Consider the following 18,857-nt stretch of genomic DNA (forward strand, 5'->3'; position numbering starts at 1 on the left):
TTAAAGCAGCAGCGACAAGCGTGCGTCTGTCTGTTAAAGGGTGGTGTAACTCACGAAGTGCTCCAAAAAATAAAAAACTATTTTTTTAATGTGTTTGTGACTTGTGTGCGATGTAGCCGCACTTGCATCCTCAAAGCAGCAGCGACAAGCGTGCGTCTGTCTGTTAAAGGGTGGTGACACCCTCAAAGTGTGCTACACAAACAATTAAAATATTGTTCTTTTTTCTGTCTTTGTGAATTGTGTGGGCTGTAGCCGCACCTGCATCCTTAAAGCAGCTGCGACAAGCGTGCGTCTGTCTGTTAAAGGGTGGTGACACCCTCAAAGTGTGCTACACAAACAATTAAAATATTGTTCTTTTTTTTTCGGTCTTTGTGAAATGTGTGGGCTGTAGCCGCACCTGCATCCTTAAAGCAGCAGCGACAAGCGTGCGTCTGTCTGTTAAAGGGTGGTGTAACTCTCAAAGTGCTCCAAAAAATAAAAAACTATTTTTTTAATGTGTTTGTGACTTGTGTGCGATGTAGCCGCACTTGCATCCTCAAAGCAGCAGCGACAAGCGTGCGTCTGTCTGTTAAAGGGTGGTGACACCCTCAAAGTGTGCTACACAAACAATAAAAATATTCTTCTTTTTTCTGTCTTTGTGAATTGTGTGGGCTGTAGCCGCACCTGCATCCTTAAAGCAGCAGCGACAAGCGTGCGTCTGTCTGTTAAAGGGTGGTGACACCCTCAAAGTGTGCTACACAAACAATTAAAATATTGTTCTTTTTTTTTCGGTCTTTGTGAAATGTGTGGGCTGTAGCCGCACCTGCATCCTTAAAGCAGCAGCGACAAGCGTGCGTCTGTCTGTTAAAGGGTGGTGACACCCTCAAAGTGTGCTACACAAAGAATAAAAATATTCTTCTTCTTTTTTCTGTCTTTGTGAATTGTGTGGGCTGTAGCCGCACTTGCATCCTCAAAGCAGCAGCGACAAGCGTGCGTCTGTCTGTTAGAGGGTGGTGTAACCCTCAAAGTGTGCTCCACAAACAATAAAAATATTCTTTTTTTTTTTCTGTCTTTGTGAATTGTGTGGGCTGTAGCCGCACTTGAATCCTCAAAGCAGCAGCGACAAGCGTGCGTCTGTCTGTTAAAGGATTACATCGGTGACAGCATCCAAGTAGGCATGTCAGACAGTCCGTACCTGTACTGGCAGGAAAAAGAAGCAATTTGGAGGTCCCTGTACAAACTGGCTCTATTTTACCTGAGTTGCCCCCCCTCCAGTGTGTACTCCGAAAGAGTGTTTAGTGCAGCCGGGAACCTTGTTAGCGAAAGGCGTAGGAGGTTGCTTCCACAAAATGTGGAGAAGATGATGTTCATAAAATGAATGATCAACTCTTCCAGGGAGACCAGCCTCCAGAACGTACAGAGGGACCTGTGGTTCCAGCAGGGACGAATTAATACTCTGTGAGGATGAGGATGTACATAACACTGAAGAGGGTGAGGAATCTGTGGATGAGGAGGATGAGGACGACTTCTTGCCTCCGTAGAGCCAGTTTGTGCAGTGACAGATTAATTGCCAGCTTGTTTTGTGGGGGCCCAAACGAACCAATCATTTCAGCCACAGTTGTGTGGCAGACCCTGGCGCTGAAATGATTGGTTTGTTAAAGTGTGCATGTCCTGTTTATACAACATAAGGGTGGGTGGGAGGGCCCAAGGACAATTCCATCTTGCACCTCTTTTTTTTCTTTGCATTATGTACAGTTTGGGGCCTAGTTTTTCAATGCCATCCTGTCTGCCACTGCAGTTTCACGCCTAGATGGGTCACGTGTTTGTGCCGCCCACTCGTGTCGCTTAGCATAGTCATCCAGCTACCTTGGTGCAACCTTTTGGACATAAAAACACTATTGTGAGGTGTGAGGTATTCAGAATAGACTGGAAATGAGTGGAAATTAAGGATATTGAGGTTAATAATAGCATAGGAGCAGAAAAACCTACAAATTCTGTGATTTTAGCTGTTTTTATGCTTTTTTTCAAAAAAATACAGATCCAAAACACAAAACCCAGAACCCAAAACACGGAAGGGTGGTTTTGGCAAAACCAATCCAGATCCAAAACACGAAGAAAGATCCAGATCCAAAACCAAAACACGAAAAGTGGCCGGTGCACACCCCTAATATACACTTAAGGGCAAACCTCCACATCTTTTCCTCACCATAATGGCTATTCTTTTCCGATACTTCACCAGATGTATCTTATCCCAAGTCCCGGTATATGAGTCCTTATTTACCTGTATTTTACTTTCATACATTTCTTTTCCAAACCTTCTAATTATTGTTACATTTGGGCTATTAAGACTTTTCACCTCTGTCCGGCTGGGATACTGAAAGCCATGCCCCCATGACTCGTGGCCCGCTCCGGTGGTCACGCCTCTTTTTGCCTGCGAGGAAGGCATTGGCGCGATTCTGTCGAGTCTGACCTTTATAGATTAAAACGGCAATAGTTTAAGAAGCAAAACTAGGTAGGTTTTGTCTTTTTAAATGATTGCTGTTTTAAAAAATTGGGCAGACTAGCCGGGATCTTGCCGATGCCTGCATCTCACAGAGTATTACATTTCCACCCATGTGTTAAGTATCTGACAGTGGTGTATGAGGTTGGGAGTCCAGTGTATGGCATTCTGAGAATTGTCTGTTTAACCCTTTCATGTATAGAGTCCACTACCAAGGACAACTAATGGACCACAAATAGACTAACATTCGTTTTCAATTGACAGTGAAAACTGAAAGATAGTAAATACACATTTTTTAGACACAAACACACCGTCTATACCCATCGGTTTTAAAAACATCACAAAAACCAACTGTTAGTATATTTACACCACGGTCCCTAAAATCTTTGTTACCACAATATTTAACTTAAATTGTTGTTTGTGTTACTCAATCTGCAGATAGTTTCAGATGCTCATAGGTTTGAAGCAGCTTCATTCACCAAAGCACATCTTTTAATGAATACATTATTTGTTGCATATATTATTTTACAATGCACAGTGGTCCTGATTCAGACCCGCTCGCGAGCGCTCGCAAGCGGGTCGATGTTGGCCCAGTGCGCACGACGGAGCCGGATCCGGAGTGCGCATGCGCGAGACCCGGATAGCGACGGGCAAGCCGTCACTCCAGGTCTCGTACCAAAGGGGGCGTGCTATCGATGTTGAGTGACAACACGCCCCCTTTGGTGGGCTGGCCGGAGGCGTGGCCGGCCAGACGGAGGCGTTCCCATGGGAACGCCTACCGTCTGGGGCTGGCCCCACTGACAACACAAATGATGTCAGTGGGAGTGCTTTCGGCTCTGGTAGAGCCGAAAGCACTCTAGGGCTTGCGGCAACGAGACCCTACCTCAAGGGTCTCGTCGCAAGCCCGATGGTCTTGACCATCGTGACCATCTTCCTGGCCGCTCGCTATAGCTGTGGATGGTCACCCACAGCTAAGCAAGCAGCCAGAAGGCCGCTCTAAAAAACAGAGGGACGGCCCTGATTCAGAGCGAGCGCTCTGTCAGAGCGTCCGGCTTTGAATCAGGCCCAGTGCTCTATAGTCTGGTCCTATGTTCTGGTATCATTATAATTCGGGTGTTATAGGATTTTGTTATGTTCCTCTGCCCTGGTAGTTGATCAATGTCAGATCCCAAATAGCTATACAGTACCTACTATATTGGTACTTATTAACCCTTTTGCACAAGCCACTGCAGATACACGTTTGGTATTATTTTGCCTATTGTCATTAATTCCCTTCAATCACTTTGATTCAAAAAATGTACCCTACACGATTGTATATAGACAGCATAGTGCTCCTTATAGATATTGAGTCATTAATGAGTAGTCATATTGTCTAAGTACAGATGTGTCCACATAGCCTAGCATCTATACGCCATATGGCGCGAGACACCAGGCGCGACAGAGGGACTCCGCAAGGAGTTGCGTACTGTATTTTTCTTTCTATTTTGTGTCTTACACGCATCACAGAATCAGCGAAAAGCTGCTCAACGTGTACTATAGACCACACAGGGATTGGCTTTACAGACGTACAATGTCGCAGAGGAAACAGAACTTGGTGTGAGGAAAAGCCGTGGCCATTTGCATTGGAGCCCTTCTTGCACAAAGTCACACTCCATCGTACACGCATGTACAAATGTTGCACATCACATTGATGAGTGTAACATAGCAATATAGTTTTGTTGCTCCCAGTTGTTTTATTTATGCAAATAAGGGTCACATTTTGAGTGAGAAATATGCGTGGTCGACTCACATGACGTGTGGTGCGCTAAGAGGGGCTATTTGGCGCCACTGCAGCCACAGTGTGAAGGACGCACCTGTATAAATCCCTAACGTAATATATGGATATTCTGTTTGAAAACATATTTAGAAGTAACATATATTCCTATGAATATCATGACTTAGGTGATATATATTGTGTTCTAAATTGTGTGTGAGGGGTTTAATTTATAAATCTATATTTGTGAATAGTGTAAATATGATGGAATATTCATACCATAATCTTATACAGTACGGTATATATGTTGTGATAAAGAAGCTGAAACATGTGAATAATATTGATATGTGTGAGCTCAAGTGTGTTATAAAATAATGAACAGAGATATGTGATAGATGATATAATGAAGAAGGATGCTGGATCAGGTTATGCTATGTGTGTGTGCATATAATATTAATTCTCCTTACTGAGAATGTAGCCTGTATATATTATATAGTTAGAGTATAGTATTCTAAATATCCAATGTCCAGTGCTGGCCACTGAGAAGGGGGTGCTGGGAACTCTTTAGCTCAGGGCCATCTCTTCCATTCGACTTGTTGGGCAGTTGCCCAAGGGTCCGAAGCTTGTAGGGGCCCTCCAACCCACCCGCAGCCAGTTGGTAAATTTGTGATATTTTTATTGCAGTTTCCCACTGAAGCCCAGCATGTTCTGGGCTGCTGACAAGTAAGGGAGGGTGTCGCTTCGACCCCAGGCCCCTCTAACAAGCCCAGGTTCAGGTAATTAGTACCTGCTCTCCCTGTCTCGGCGCCCCTGAGCAGTATAGGGAGGTCAGGACAAAGCAATGGGGGAGGACCAAGTTATTACAAAATACAAACATTTATTTTGTATTAGTATAACTGGACACCGGTCTCTGGAATGGAATTGTGGCCAGGCAGCGTTCTTGGAAATGCAGTTGTGACCATGCATGTTCTCAGAGGAAGAATTGTGACTTCTCAGCAGCCTCTTGGGCCATCTTGTGGCCATTCTGCAGCCTCTGGGGAGATCTTGTAGCCATCCAGCAGCATCTATAGTGAATTTTCGGCCAGGCAGCATTCTCAGAAGTGAAGTTGTTGCCGATTAGTGTCTTTGTGTGCAGGCTCTTGGACGGTCTTGTGGCCATTCCAGCAGCTTCTGTTATGGTATTGTGGTCATCCTGCGGCTTCTGGGGAGATTTTGTGGCTATCCAGCAGCCTCTAGGGACATCTGTTGTCCATACAGCGCCCCCTGGGGAGATCTTGTGGCCTTCCAGCTGCAGCTTACCCAGCTATTTCACGGCGTCTAGGCACCTCTACAGTGGGTTCTCCAGTCATTGATTTTCCATTAGATCACCAGCAGCGGATGGACCAATATTTATTCTTTCCCATTCCCCGCAATCACCATCGTGCAATTGGGAGATAAGGAGAAGTGGAAATCCAATATGTCTGCCGCAACTTTACCGCATGTAGGAGAAATGCCAGCTCCTTTCCCTGGGGATAACATCGCTGACTCTGTGAGGTCTGCTGTCATGGATTCCCCTGTTAGCTACATGGAGGTTGTAAAGGCTATTAAAGAAACTATGTCCACGCTCCTGAAGGAACAAGCTATGATAGTGGTTCCCAAACTGTGCGCCACGGCACCCTGGAGTGCCTCGGGACACTTGCACTGGTGCCTCAGGTTGGTGGTCCAGCACCAAATCAAATTATTTATAGTCAATGTAATGTAAATATCTGAACAAACAGAAGTGTGAACCTGTTCATCACAACATAACTAAACCTAGGGATGACAGGTAAGCACAATGTACTTCATCTTCTTCTGATTTTCTCAATATCAAACTTAAACTTAGGGGTGCAATGAAAACAATGCTGTTATTCTAAGGCACCGTGATTCGAAAAAGTTTGGGAACCACTGAGCTATGACCTTTCAGCAAGGTCTTAAAGAGATACACACCAGCATTTCACAAATATCCCTAGAAGTCCATAATAATGAATCCCGGCTGGGGGAATCCTTTCAGGGCATTTTTTTATTTAAGCAGCAGTTCACAGATCTGTAAAAATCTAATTTTTCTCAATGTAACAAATTGGATGACAGGTCTAGGAGAAACAATCTCCATATAGTGGGCCTGTCTGAGTCACTGAAAGGCCCTGCTCTGTCTCACTTTGTGCGCAACACACTCCCTAAGTTACTTGATATTGTCAATGACTGTGCTGATATGGTTGTGGAACATGTGCATTGTGTGGGTCCTGCCCAAGACAACACTAATGCTAAACCCAGAGTGACCATTTTTCGCTGTTTAAATTACTTGCATAAGGAATTGATCTGGACTGCCTCTAGGAAGAAACATTCATTAACATGGGAATAGAATAAACTGTTTATATATCAGGACTACTCCACTGAGGTCACTAAGGCCAATGGTTTGTGCACGCCTCATTAGAAAGAAAGCCGTAAATTTGCATTGATGTACCCGGCGAGGTTATGCTTGTTTCAAGATGGCTCTTTTAAAGATTTTTCTACTCCTGATGATGCAATGGCGTTCCTAGATGAGTAAGCTAATAGTCATAGTGCAGACACCCATGTGTCTCCGATTATACCCATCTAACCCCTTTTTGTATCTACTCTAGGAATGATTCGATTTTTTTCGGTCCTTGAAGTTGCATATTTTTTTCTATGATACTATATGTAATTTTCTGTCATGTTTTTATTGTTCATACTACAAATTGTGCTAATAATTTGAATGAGTCAATATTACTGTATGGTTTTCTTTTTGTATTTTATTCTATCTCACTGAAAGATACCATTAGTCTTTGGAGATGTCAAAATTATGCTGAAATGTGTATCCTTTGTTTCAATGGTTCATATTTGCACACTTAGTATACTAGTTCATGGTTTGATTTATTTTTCATTTAAGCTGTGGTCTCCTACAAAAGGGGCTTGATTTCAATACAGACTTTCTCTTGCATGTTGTATTTGATATGTTAACCGGAAGTAAGGTTGACTATCTTGGTAGTACTCTTGTGGTACTCGCTGTATGTTTTCTTTATCTGGTATATCATTTTACGTTTTTTCGTTTTCTTTTTTTCAAGCGAAAATTAGATATAATACCTTGTTCCACAAAATGGAACAACTTCACACATTTTACAAAAATTTAAAATTTCATAGACTCGGCAATAACTCTGGTAGGTTACTTTCAAATCTAGTGAGAGGAGACCGCCCCCCATTTTCATATTAAACTTCTCTGTCATCCCAACGGCTCCCAGTGTCATAGGGGTCCCGACATCATGGCAATTTTGAGTGACTTTTATAAATCACTGTGTCAACAAGAGCCCATAAATTTATCTGCAAAATCTAATTTTTGGTCCAGTATCAAGGTACCCCAAATTTCACAGGACCATTCTTATATACTTACTGCTCCAATTACTACAGAGGAGGTTCTTAGGGTTATTAAGAATCTTAAATCGTTCAAGGCCCCAGGCCCAGATGGTCTATCAGGGGATTTTTATAATTCTTTCAAGGAAGAATCTGTGATTCTTTATGTGCGGTCTACAATTCTATTAATTTAGATAAAAAATTACCTCATTATTTTAACTCTGCAATTATTGAGGTGTTACCCAAGCCTGACAGGGACCCTGAGCTTCTGGGATCCTACCGAACCATATCGTTGTTAGACACTGATTATAAGATCCTGACGAAGATATTAGCTGATAGACTTAAGTCAATGCTTCCCAGTATTATATCTCCTGATCAGCATGGCTTCATAGTAGGGGTGAGCGGGTTCGGATTTCTGAAATCCGAACCCCCCCGAGCCCCACCGATTTTTTTTGTGTTTGTGAATTGTGTGCGCAGTAGCCGCACGTGCATCAACAAAGTAGTGGCAAGCGTGCGCCTGTGTCCCATAAATAGAGGGCCGGCTGGATTGACCGCTAAAGGGTGCTGTAACCCACAAAGGGCACTCCAAACAAAATAAAAAAATATATTTTTTTGTGTTTGTGAATTGTGTGCGCAGTAGCCGCACGTGCATCAGCAAAGTAGTGCCAAGCGTGCGCCTGTGTCCCATAAATAAAGGGCCGACTGGATTGACCGCTAAAGGGTGCTGTAACCCCCAAAGGGCACTCCAAACAAAATGAATATTTATTTTCTGTGTTTGTGAATTGTGTGCACTGTGGCTGCACGTGCATCAACAAAGGAGCAGCGCCAAGCGTGCGCCTGTGTCCCATTAGTAAAGGGCCGGCTGGCTTGTCTGTTAAAGGGTGCTGTAACCCCCAAAGTACACTCCAAACAAAAAAATATATATTTTCTGTGTTTGTGAATTGTGTGAACTGTAGCCGCACGTGCATCAACAAAGGAGCAGCGCCAAGCGTGCGCCTGTGTCCCATAAGTAAAGGGCCGGCTAGCTTGTCCGTTAAAGGGTGCTATAACCCCCAAAGTACACTCCAAACAAAATAAAAAAATATTTTCTGTGTTTGTGAATTGTGTGCACTGTAGCCGCACGTGCATCAACAAAGGAGCAGCGCCAAGCGTGCGCCTGTGTCCCATAAGTAAAGAGCCGGCTGGCTCATTTCTTAAAGGGTGGTGTAACCCACAAAGTGCACTACTCCCCAGCAAAAATAAAAAATATTTTCTGTGTTTGTGTGCGCCTTAGCCACACATATATATCAATATAACATAAATGGAGGACCAAACTTTCTCCGATAAAAATAAAATAGGGAAAGATCAAGAACCACTTCCTCCTAGTGCTGTTGCTGCTGCTGGGAGTTGTTCATCATCCCAGAGAGGAAGTAGGAACACCACTACTTTTACTAAACAATTGACCCTCCAACAGTCCCTAGCAAGGAGGATGAAGTACGACAGCAGTCATCCTGAAGCAAAACGTATAACTGAGGCCTTGACTGCTATGTTGGTGTTAGGCGTGCGTCCGGTATCCGCCATTAGTGCAGTGGGATTTAGACAATTGATGGAGGTAGTGTGTCCCCGGTTCCAAATCCCATCTAGATTCCACTTGCATCCTCAAAGCAGCAGCGACAAGTGTCCGTCTGTCTGTTAAAGGGTGATGTAACCCCCAAAGTGCACTCCACAAAAAATAAACAATTCTTTTTTTCTGTGTTTGTGTGCGAAATATATGCGCAGTAGCCGCACGTGCATCAACACAACAGCAGCGCCAAGTGTGCGCCTGTGTCATAAGTCAAGGGCCGGTTTGGACATCTGGTCTGGACTGAAGGACGTGCCAACAATTCCTGACATGTCTACTGTCACTGCATATGATACTGTCACCACTGACAAAATGGTGGAGGAATTATTTTCTGTGTTTGTGAATTGTGTGCACTGTGGCTGCACGTGCATCAACAAAGGAGCAGCGCCAAGCGTGCATCTGTGTCATAAGTAAAGGGCCGGCTGGCTTGTCCGTTAAAGGGTGCTGTAACCCCCAAAGTGCGCTCCAACCAAAATAAAATAATCTTTTTTTCTGTTTGTGTGTGAAATGTATGCGCAGTAGCCGCACCTGCATCCTCAAAGCAGCAGCGACAAGCGTGCGTCTGTCTGTTAAAGGAGTACATCGGTGACAGCATCCAAGTAGGCATGTCAGACATTCCGCACCTGTACTGGCAGGAAAAAGGCAATTTGCGGCCCATGTACAAACTGGCTCTATTTTACATGAGTTGCCCCCCCTCCAGTGTGTACTCCGAAAGAGTGTTTAGTGCAGCCGGGAACCTTGTCAGCGAAAGGCGTAGGAGGTTGCTTCCACAAAATGTGGAGAAGATGATGTTCATAAAAATTAATTATCAACTCTTCCAGGGAGACCAGCCTCCAAAACGTACAGAGAGACCTGTGGTGGTGGTTTCCAGCGGGGACGAATTAATACTCTGCGAGGATGAGGATGTACACAACACTGAAGAGGGTGAGGGATCGGTGAATGAGGAGGATGAGGACGACATCTTGCCTCCGTAGAGCCAGTTTGTGCAGGGACAGATTAATTGCCAGCTTGTTTTGTGGGGGCACAAACGAACCAATCATTTCAGCCACAGTCGTGTGGCAGACCCTGGCGCTGAAATGATTGGTTTGTTAAAGTGTGCATGTCCTGTTTATACAACATAAGGGTGGGTGGGAGGGCCCAAGGACAATTCCATCTTGCACCTCTTTTTTTTCTTTGCATTATGTACTGTTTGTGGCCTAGTTTTTCAAACTGCCATCCTGTCTGCCACTGCAGTGTCACTCCTAGATGGGCCACGTGTTTGTGCCGCCCACTTGTGTCGCTTAGCATAGTCATCCATCTACCTCGGTGCAACCTTTTGGACATAAAAACACTATTGTGAGGTGTGAGGTGTTCAGAATAGACTGGAAATGAGTGGAAATTAAGGTTTTTTGAGGTTAATAATAGCATAGGAGCAGAAAAATCAACACATTCTGTGATTTTAGCTGTTTTTATGCTTTTTTTAAAAGAAATACAGATCCAAAACACAAAACCCAGAACCCAAAACACCGAAGGGTGGTTTTGGCAAAACCAATCCAGATCCAAAACACGAAGAAAGATCCAGATCCAAAACCAAAACACGAAAAGTGGCCGGTGCACACCCCTACTTAATAGTCGGTAGACATTCTTTGGTTAATGTTAGAAGAGTGCTTGCTCATATACAGTCCGTCAAGAGATTCTACTACACCGGATCAATTATTAATGATTTCAATGGATGCTGAAAAGGATTTTGATTTAGTCACCTGGGAACATCTCTATGAAACATTGAATAGATTTGGTTTCCCGTCTCATTTAATTGAAACCCTGCAAACTTATACTCCAGTCCTTTAACCCAAGTGTCAGGCAATGGCTTTCTATCAGAACCTTTCCAGATTCAGAGAGGAACTCATCAGAGGTGCTCTTTATCGCCCCTGCTGTTTGCTCTGGCTTTGGAGCCTCTGGCGGTGGCCTTGCGGGGTGAGAAGCCATTTTGTGGTTTACGTATTGTCCAGAATATTTCCAAAATTGTATTATTTGCTGATGGCATATTGTTATTTGTCACTTGCCCTGAGACATCGCTTCCAACTATTGTAGATCGTATTTCTAAATTTGGCTCTTTCGCTGGTTACCGTTTTAATTTGTCCAAATCTGTGATAATGCCACTTAGCCAGAATCATCTTCCTCGCCTGGAGGCTTCTATAGTAGGTCAGTTTCAATAGACACATTCACATTTTAAATATTTTGCAATCCAGGTGCCTTGAAAGTTAGTCTTTTTATATAAACTTAATGTTTCCCCTATTATTAGTCAAATTAGGAAGCTATTGGACAATTGGATGTTCCTATTCGTTACTGTTGGGTCGGATTGCCCTTATTAAAAGTGTGATTTGTCACCAGTTTACGTATCCATTGCAGATGGTACCACAACATTTAACTAAGACTTATATGATACTCTGCTCTAAATGTATTTCTAGAGCAAAAATTACCTTGTCCAGAGATAAGGGGGGGGGGGGGGGGCTAACAGTTCCTGATATTCTTGCCTTCTCTAACTCAATATATTTTAGATATATTTTAGATTGGATGTATGATAGGGGGGCTTATACCCACAAAGCGCTTGAACTGGCACTTTGTGATCCCTATTCTCCAGCCGCTCTATCACATATGCCTAAATCCTCTATTCCCACAAAAATTCGATCCAACATAATGTTTGCTGACACTTATAAATCTTGGTTATCAATCAATTCAAAATTAAAGGGAGCCCATACTGAGTCCATGTTTATTACTTTTTGGGGTAACCCTCTTTTCACTCCTGGGCTAGACAACCCAGCCTTTTTGGTCTGGAAAAATAAGGGAATTAGTAAATTAAGGGATGTATTTGACCCGGGAGGGGTTATGTTCTCTTTTCAAGAATTAAGCCAACGTTTCCAACACCTGAATCGTCAATTTTTCATGTACCTTCAACTACGTCATTATGCCATGTCTCATAATAACAAAATAGTTTCCATAGTGATACCCCACCTACTCTACGGCGATTGCTTACTCAGCTTCTCAAAGTCAGAGGAGCCATTTAGTGGAAGATGAATCTTGTTTTTGGCTTAAGTGTAAAAGGCCTCATGCCACCTTTTTCATAATTCATGGGAGTGCCCTAAGATTAGACCTATTTGGGATAAAGTGGTGAATTTTTTTAACAAACTTTTTAATCTTCAAGTTGCTAAGGAAACTTTGCCAATTTTATGTGTACATTTTGCAAGATGGGAGCTTGGCCATTAAAAAAAAGAAAATTCTCCCACTGTTGATCGTTGTTGTCACTGGGGCAAAGAAAATTATATTGCGTCACTGGATTTCTTCCTCTCCACCAATGCTAGGAGAACTGAAATCCGTTCTGCTGCAATTATTATATTTAGATAGGCAGGCTGCATTAGTACTGGTGGAGAAGGAGGTTGTTGCGTTCTATAATAAATGGGAAATGTATATTGAAAGCTTAGGTTCGCTAAAACAAACTCATATATTAAAAGTATTTGAGTCAACTACCTGGTACTTATACTATCAGCTTTCCTAACTGTACAATGATTTTAGCGTTAAATTTATTGGACCGGTTTTATGTTATTATTTTTATTTTTGTTGTATTTTCTGTTAATATTTATATATTTGCTTATGTTTTCTGTCTGAGGTCTTGTATGACCACTTTTGCTCAATGTCACGCAAGGACATGTTATATATGTCAGTATAACTTTCTACGATATTTGCTTTGCTGATTTTTTGGAATGTGTTTATTACTGCTTAATGTTTTCATAGTATGACATTATTTGCAATAAAAAGATTTAAAACAAACAGAGGAAAAACCTGCTAATGTGTTTGATGGCAGTAATAGACTCTAAATCACTGAATTGATGTTTTACATTCTCAGTTTGCACAGCCAACCTAAATCCAGCCTTCATCTTCCCGTGAAGCCAACAGTAGTAGACTCCTCTGTCACTGAGCTCTAGAGAACGGAAGTTCAGATGGTTTCCATGGTCAATTAACACTCTCTTAGAGTCTTTAGGCCCAGCTAGATATATTGTTCAATAAAACCTTTCATCATATTTATCCCAAGCCACAGCTTGTCCTAATATGGCTTCTGGGCATTCAATGATCAGGCTGCTGCCTACAGACTTAGTGTACATTTGAGTTGGTATCTTGGATAACTTAGGCAGCCAAGGAATGCGATCTTTAAGTTTCATCACCCCAATTATCAAATTTTTGAACTTTCCTAGGATTCCTGTTGGTGTCTTTCTGCAGGGAGTTATACAGCTCTTGATCAGAATTTCTGGTATGCAACTAGAAAGATATTTTTGAAATCTTGCTGGAACAGCACCAGATCCACAAGGAGCCACACCTTTAATGGCGGCATAGCAAAGGTCCAGTCTCCTTTCCTCTTCTTTTATATCACAATGAACACATACAGTCCTGTGTGCCACTACATATGTGGCACACAGGGTAAGCAGTTTTTCTATGCATATAGTGTTGATATTCAGGAATCCCAAAAAGCACATGTAGATATTCAGGAATCCCAAAAAGCACATGTAGTATTTGAAGACCTGTATGAACACCCATAAGACCTGGGATATTAACACCATATGCATAGAAAACCTGCTTATCCTGTGTGCCACATATGTAGTGCCCGGAATCTTTTTATTGTGACATGAAAATTATGAGGTTGTACTCTCGAATGCTGAACCTATGCAGGGTATCATAATTACTGTGCAGATTGTTACTATCCACTTGGGGTATGCTGCCGACATCCGAAAGCACCTTGGTGAGCTCACCACCATGATCTTCTGATAGTACCAGACCACAGACTTAAATTATTCAGGCTTGCAATGGCAAGTAAGCACAATGGTCGTGTCCAACAGGAACTCAGCTGTATCAAAGAGCAGGAACGCTTGGCAGTGAATGGTCCTGAAGATGTCCTTTTTATCTACCATCACAAAGCCACAAGCCGGTATAATATAAATAATGCCGCAGCCACGAAAAACAAAAGGTGAGGACTTCTGGGAGTCATCACGAACAAAAAATAATATTGTGTTCAGGATAGAACATAAAATATAGTAACAGTGAGGTAAATACTGGCTGCTTTTGCATGTAGCCCACAAATACTGCACAGCCTTATTATTACTCTACAATTTAGATGTCAGTTTGGACTCCTTCCTCCCAAATCTAAATCTCTCTGCACACTTTAAATCTGCCCCCCCCCCTGCAGTGCAGCATGATTTCACCAAGATGATCAGTTGAGAGAGATATCTCACTCAATTTCCAAGTCTGAATCAGGCCCACAGTCTTTAATTTTGAGGTCTTCTTGTGGGTGTTCATTCTGGTCTTAAAATATTACATGTGCTTTTTGGGATTCTTGAATATCAACACTATATGCATAGAAAAATCTTTACTACATGAATAAAAATAAATCACGTGGTGAGTGAATTCTGTCATTTATAAAAATATTTATCAGTGTTGGCCAGAAGGAGGGCCTCCATCAATTATTGTGTCCTTTATCATAAGTGTTAAAACAATTGAACAACCCCCTGTGTGTTATAAATTATGCAATATAGTAGACTGTAAATAACAGTATTTTTTTTCTCCAAACAGCTCCTAATCTGAAACATGCTGACAAAAATCAGCAAATCAGTGAGCAAGATTATTGCAAACATAAAAAAAGAAAACAAGACAACACGAGAGATCCAGGCCTGGATGAGTGTTGTTGTAGTTATTTTAGAAACTGCACTATCATGCATTTGTGGGGACGCAACGTAGATATAGAACTCCTTCCAAATGCATTTTATATTTTACTGTGATTGTTATTGTACTGTACTTTATAGTAAATTGCAATTGCAACACACAAATACATGTACAGTGGCCTACAGTATTTTATAAAGTAAACAGTCCTTAATAATGCACTAAATGACTGTAGTGTATTTTTTTTATACACAGCATACATCCCATAATATGGGATGTTAATAAAAAAAAAGAGAGTTAAACAAGCACAATGTAATTTTCACAGATTAAACTTCTGGGCCTGATTCAGAGCCGCTCGTAAGCGGCCGCTCGTTTGCTCCGAGCGATGTTCGCACAACTGCGCATGCGTATGTGTCGTAATGCGCATGCGCCAACCAGTGCGATCGGAAATCGAACGCTCGCAAAATAGCGAGTGCCTGCTAATTTGAGTGACAGGATGAGGCGTTTGTGGGTGGTAACAGGGGAGGGTGCTTGAAAACGGGGAGTGGAGATCCGAACGCAGGCGTGCCAAACGGTCAAAACGGGCGTTTTAAGGGTGTGCATAATTAACAAAGCAGCGTCATCGACCACGTCACTTGATTGTTTCTTAGCCTGAACTGTTCGCATGATTGCGGTAGGATAAACCTACCATAAGCACTGCGAGCAGTTCAGACGCCTTTCGATGTGCACGATTAATCAAATAAATAGCGTAGATGACGTATAATGCGAGCGGCCAGGGGGCGTCTTTACAAAATAGCGAGCGCATGTTTCGTTCGCTCGCTCAGACATAGAGGCGTCAACAGACCGCAAAGAGCGAGCGCTCTATTTAAATAGCCGGCCCCTTTTTCTGACCGAGCGAGCGCAAATAGCGAGCGGCTCTGAATCAGGCCCTCTGTTTCTCTGGAGAGGTTCTCAAGAATGTCCTTCCGCAGACATCAATATTTCTCATTTAACATCAGTTAAATGTCCATGTATGGGGAGCTATATCTCTCATGGGTGGCGAACCTTTCTTCATTTTTGAGGGTCCAGTACTGTTTGTTGTAAAGAATGTAGAACACAATATTTACAGTCCTGTATAGTATACAATAGTAAAGTGTGTTCTTGTTAATTACAAAAAAAAAAAATCTTATTTCTTTAGGGATCATGGATAAGATCTTTCAACAACAAATAGTAGATGGGTGTATGTTGCCATTTATCAGAAAATACTATCCATCTGGACACAGATTATTCCAGGATAATGATCCTAAACACTCTGCCTCTGCCAAATTAATGGATGAGAGAGGTATAAATTGTCAACGCACACCGCCAGAGTGAGTATTATTCAAATGTATCCACTAATTACTGCACAATATGTAATAAATAGTTAACTAGAATAATAATTATTATATTTATACTGAATCCAATTGAATTGGCCTGGGCCCAGTTGAAGAGGTTTATTAGGTCTGATGTGAAACCAAAAAATAAAAATGAACTTTTGGATGAGATACAGAAGTTTTGGGAAGATGTACTGACACCTGCCCAGTGTAATAATTATGTTAATCATCTGTATAAAGTCTTATAAAGAGCTGCTGACAAGTAAGGAGGGTGTCGCTTCAGCCCGGGCTCCTGCCCGACCCCTCTAACAAGCCCAGGCCCAGGTAATTAACTTGATCAGGATTTCTGGTCTGCCATTAAAAAGATATTTTTGAAATCTTGCTGGAACAGCACCAGATCCACAAGGAGCCACACATTTGTTGGGGTCACGATACCTTGGGTAAAGGTATTTACTCCTTACATACAGTAACAAAGACCCAGTCTCCTTTGCTCTCCTTTTACATCACAATGATTACATACAGTCCAGGCCAAAAAATTAGTGAAGGACACAGTCTTAAATTTCGAGGTCTTTTTGTGGGTGTTCATTCTGGTCTTTAAATATTACATGTGCTTTTTGGGATTCCTGAATATCAACACTATATGCATAGAAAAATCTTTACTACAGGATTAAAAATAAATGACGTGGTGTGTGAATTCTGTCATTTATAAAAATATATAACAGTGTTGGCCAGAAGGAGGGCTTCCATCAATTATTGTGTCCTTTATCATGAGTGTTAAAACAATTGTGTGTTATAAATAATGCAATATAGTAGACTGGAAATAACAGTATTTTGTTTCTCTACACAGTTCCTGTTCTGAAACATGCTGACAAAAATCAGCAAATCAGTGAGCGAGATTATTGCAAATATGAAAAAAAAAGAAAATAATACAAGTGTAGGTCCTGCGCAATTTATGCAAATGATGATACCTTAGAAGAGGTGTGCCGCTATACTGGAGGATGTCTGACCTCATCCAATAATTGAAATGATAATGGATAAATAACCAGATGTAGCGCACAACCTTTTCTTACTATAAGGTGGATTGTGTTATCCTAAATTTGACAACACCCAGAATGATAATGTATATAAGTGGTGATACAAAACAGACCACAAATGAATATAAGAAAAACTTATAACCTTTACTAATAATAATGCAAGCATAAAATCAATATGGACATCAATATTAATCAATGTACAATTGTTCACAATGAAGTGTCCTCATAAATATCTGGACGTTTGATTCATGTACAATAAAGTACAGTGCCAAGGTGTAATATGGCCCGTGGAATCATAAGATCATGATGTATTGATCATACAAATACTCAGAAAAAAAGGGGAAGTATCGGATTGAAGTAATGGAAAAAAGGAAAAAAAGAGTTCTTAGCCCGTTGTCGCTACATCTGGTTATTTATCCATTATCATGAAAAAAGTTAAGTCAACACGAGAGATCCAGGCCTGGATGAGTGTTGTTGTAGTTACTTTACAAACTGTGCACTATTATGCATTTGTGGGGACGCAACGCAGATATAGAACTCCTTCCAAATGCATGTGGTAGGTACTTCAGTTTTTTTTTTATATTTTCCTGTGATTGCTATTGTACTGTCGAAGCAGGATGGTTGGCTAAGACAGAATCTGTTAAAATCAATATCTGCACAACGCCATTTTGCGAATGGCCGCACAACGCCATTTTGCAAAGGCTACACAGCACCATTTTGTGAATCTCACATAGTATTAATATAAACAGCGCTATGTTGATATTTAGCGTCGTGCGTTTCCTATGCAATAGAACACTATTAAAAGTCCTTACTAAAACAAGACTAAAACAAGACATACATTTATTAATACACTTAATATGAACAACTCTGCAAAACACGTACCACGGTGTACTTCACGAACACGAAAATGCACAACGCATAATACCTAATATCCCCACACTTACATATTGCACATTTACATTAAAAGGTTCCATAGCGTTGAGGTTAATATTAAAAGTTTTATTCCTTATCAATTCTATTGTGAAATGCATGTATTTTGATATCTAAGGTTTAGTACATGATAAGCAGACCGTGTTTGGTGCCATTCTAAACCACTGTTTATTTGCAGATCTCCGGTTCCATCGGCAAGGAGATCGCAACATGCGTCTGCAAGTTATGAATTATGGAGAATTAGGTGATAGAATGTACTTTGTATGTAGTGTCCATTCATTAGTTATTCGGCGGGAAGATACACACAAGGAGCCGTTGGAGGGCTGAACTATTGCTATACAAACGGACCAATGAACTGTATCGTAACAGAAGAATCCACGAGCAAGAGCCAATGGGATTATGCCAACTCATGTCTATTGTATTGCCTCTCTCTGTAATGGTATATATTCAAGCGCTCTATTTCTGGTAGTCAGTCATCATTTTCTTTTTTTTTGGCGGAGGCTTCATCTTTGATACCGGGAGATCTGGGTCCAGAGTGCTTGCGTATGCATCGACTGTACCTTAATGAATGTATAATCTTTTGTGCTAATTGTGTTTAGATCAAGGCCTATAACTGAATGTTTATTTCAAGTGAATAATAACTGTT

The 18,857-nt window shown here is 41.6% G+C and overlaps 1 pseudogene; it reads right to left on the minus strand.

The window, feature by feature from the left end:
- Positions 1-14,535, minus strand: part of LOC148543353 (uncharacterized) — a 48,667-nt pseudogene extending 34,132 nt beyond the window's left edge.
- Positions 14,536-18,857: the final 4,322 nt, after the last annotated feature.

Source organism: Taudactylus pleione, unplaced genomic scaffold, assembly GCF_031769625.1.
Source record: "Taudactylus pleione unplaced genomic scaffold, aTauple2 ptg000004l, whole genome shotgun sequence".
NCBI lineage: Eukaryota > Metazoa > Chordata > Amphibia > Anura > Myobatrachidae > Taudactylus > Taudactylus pleione.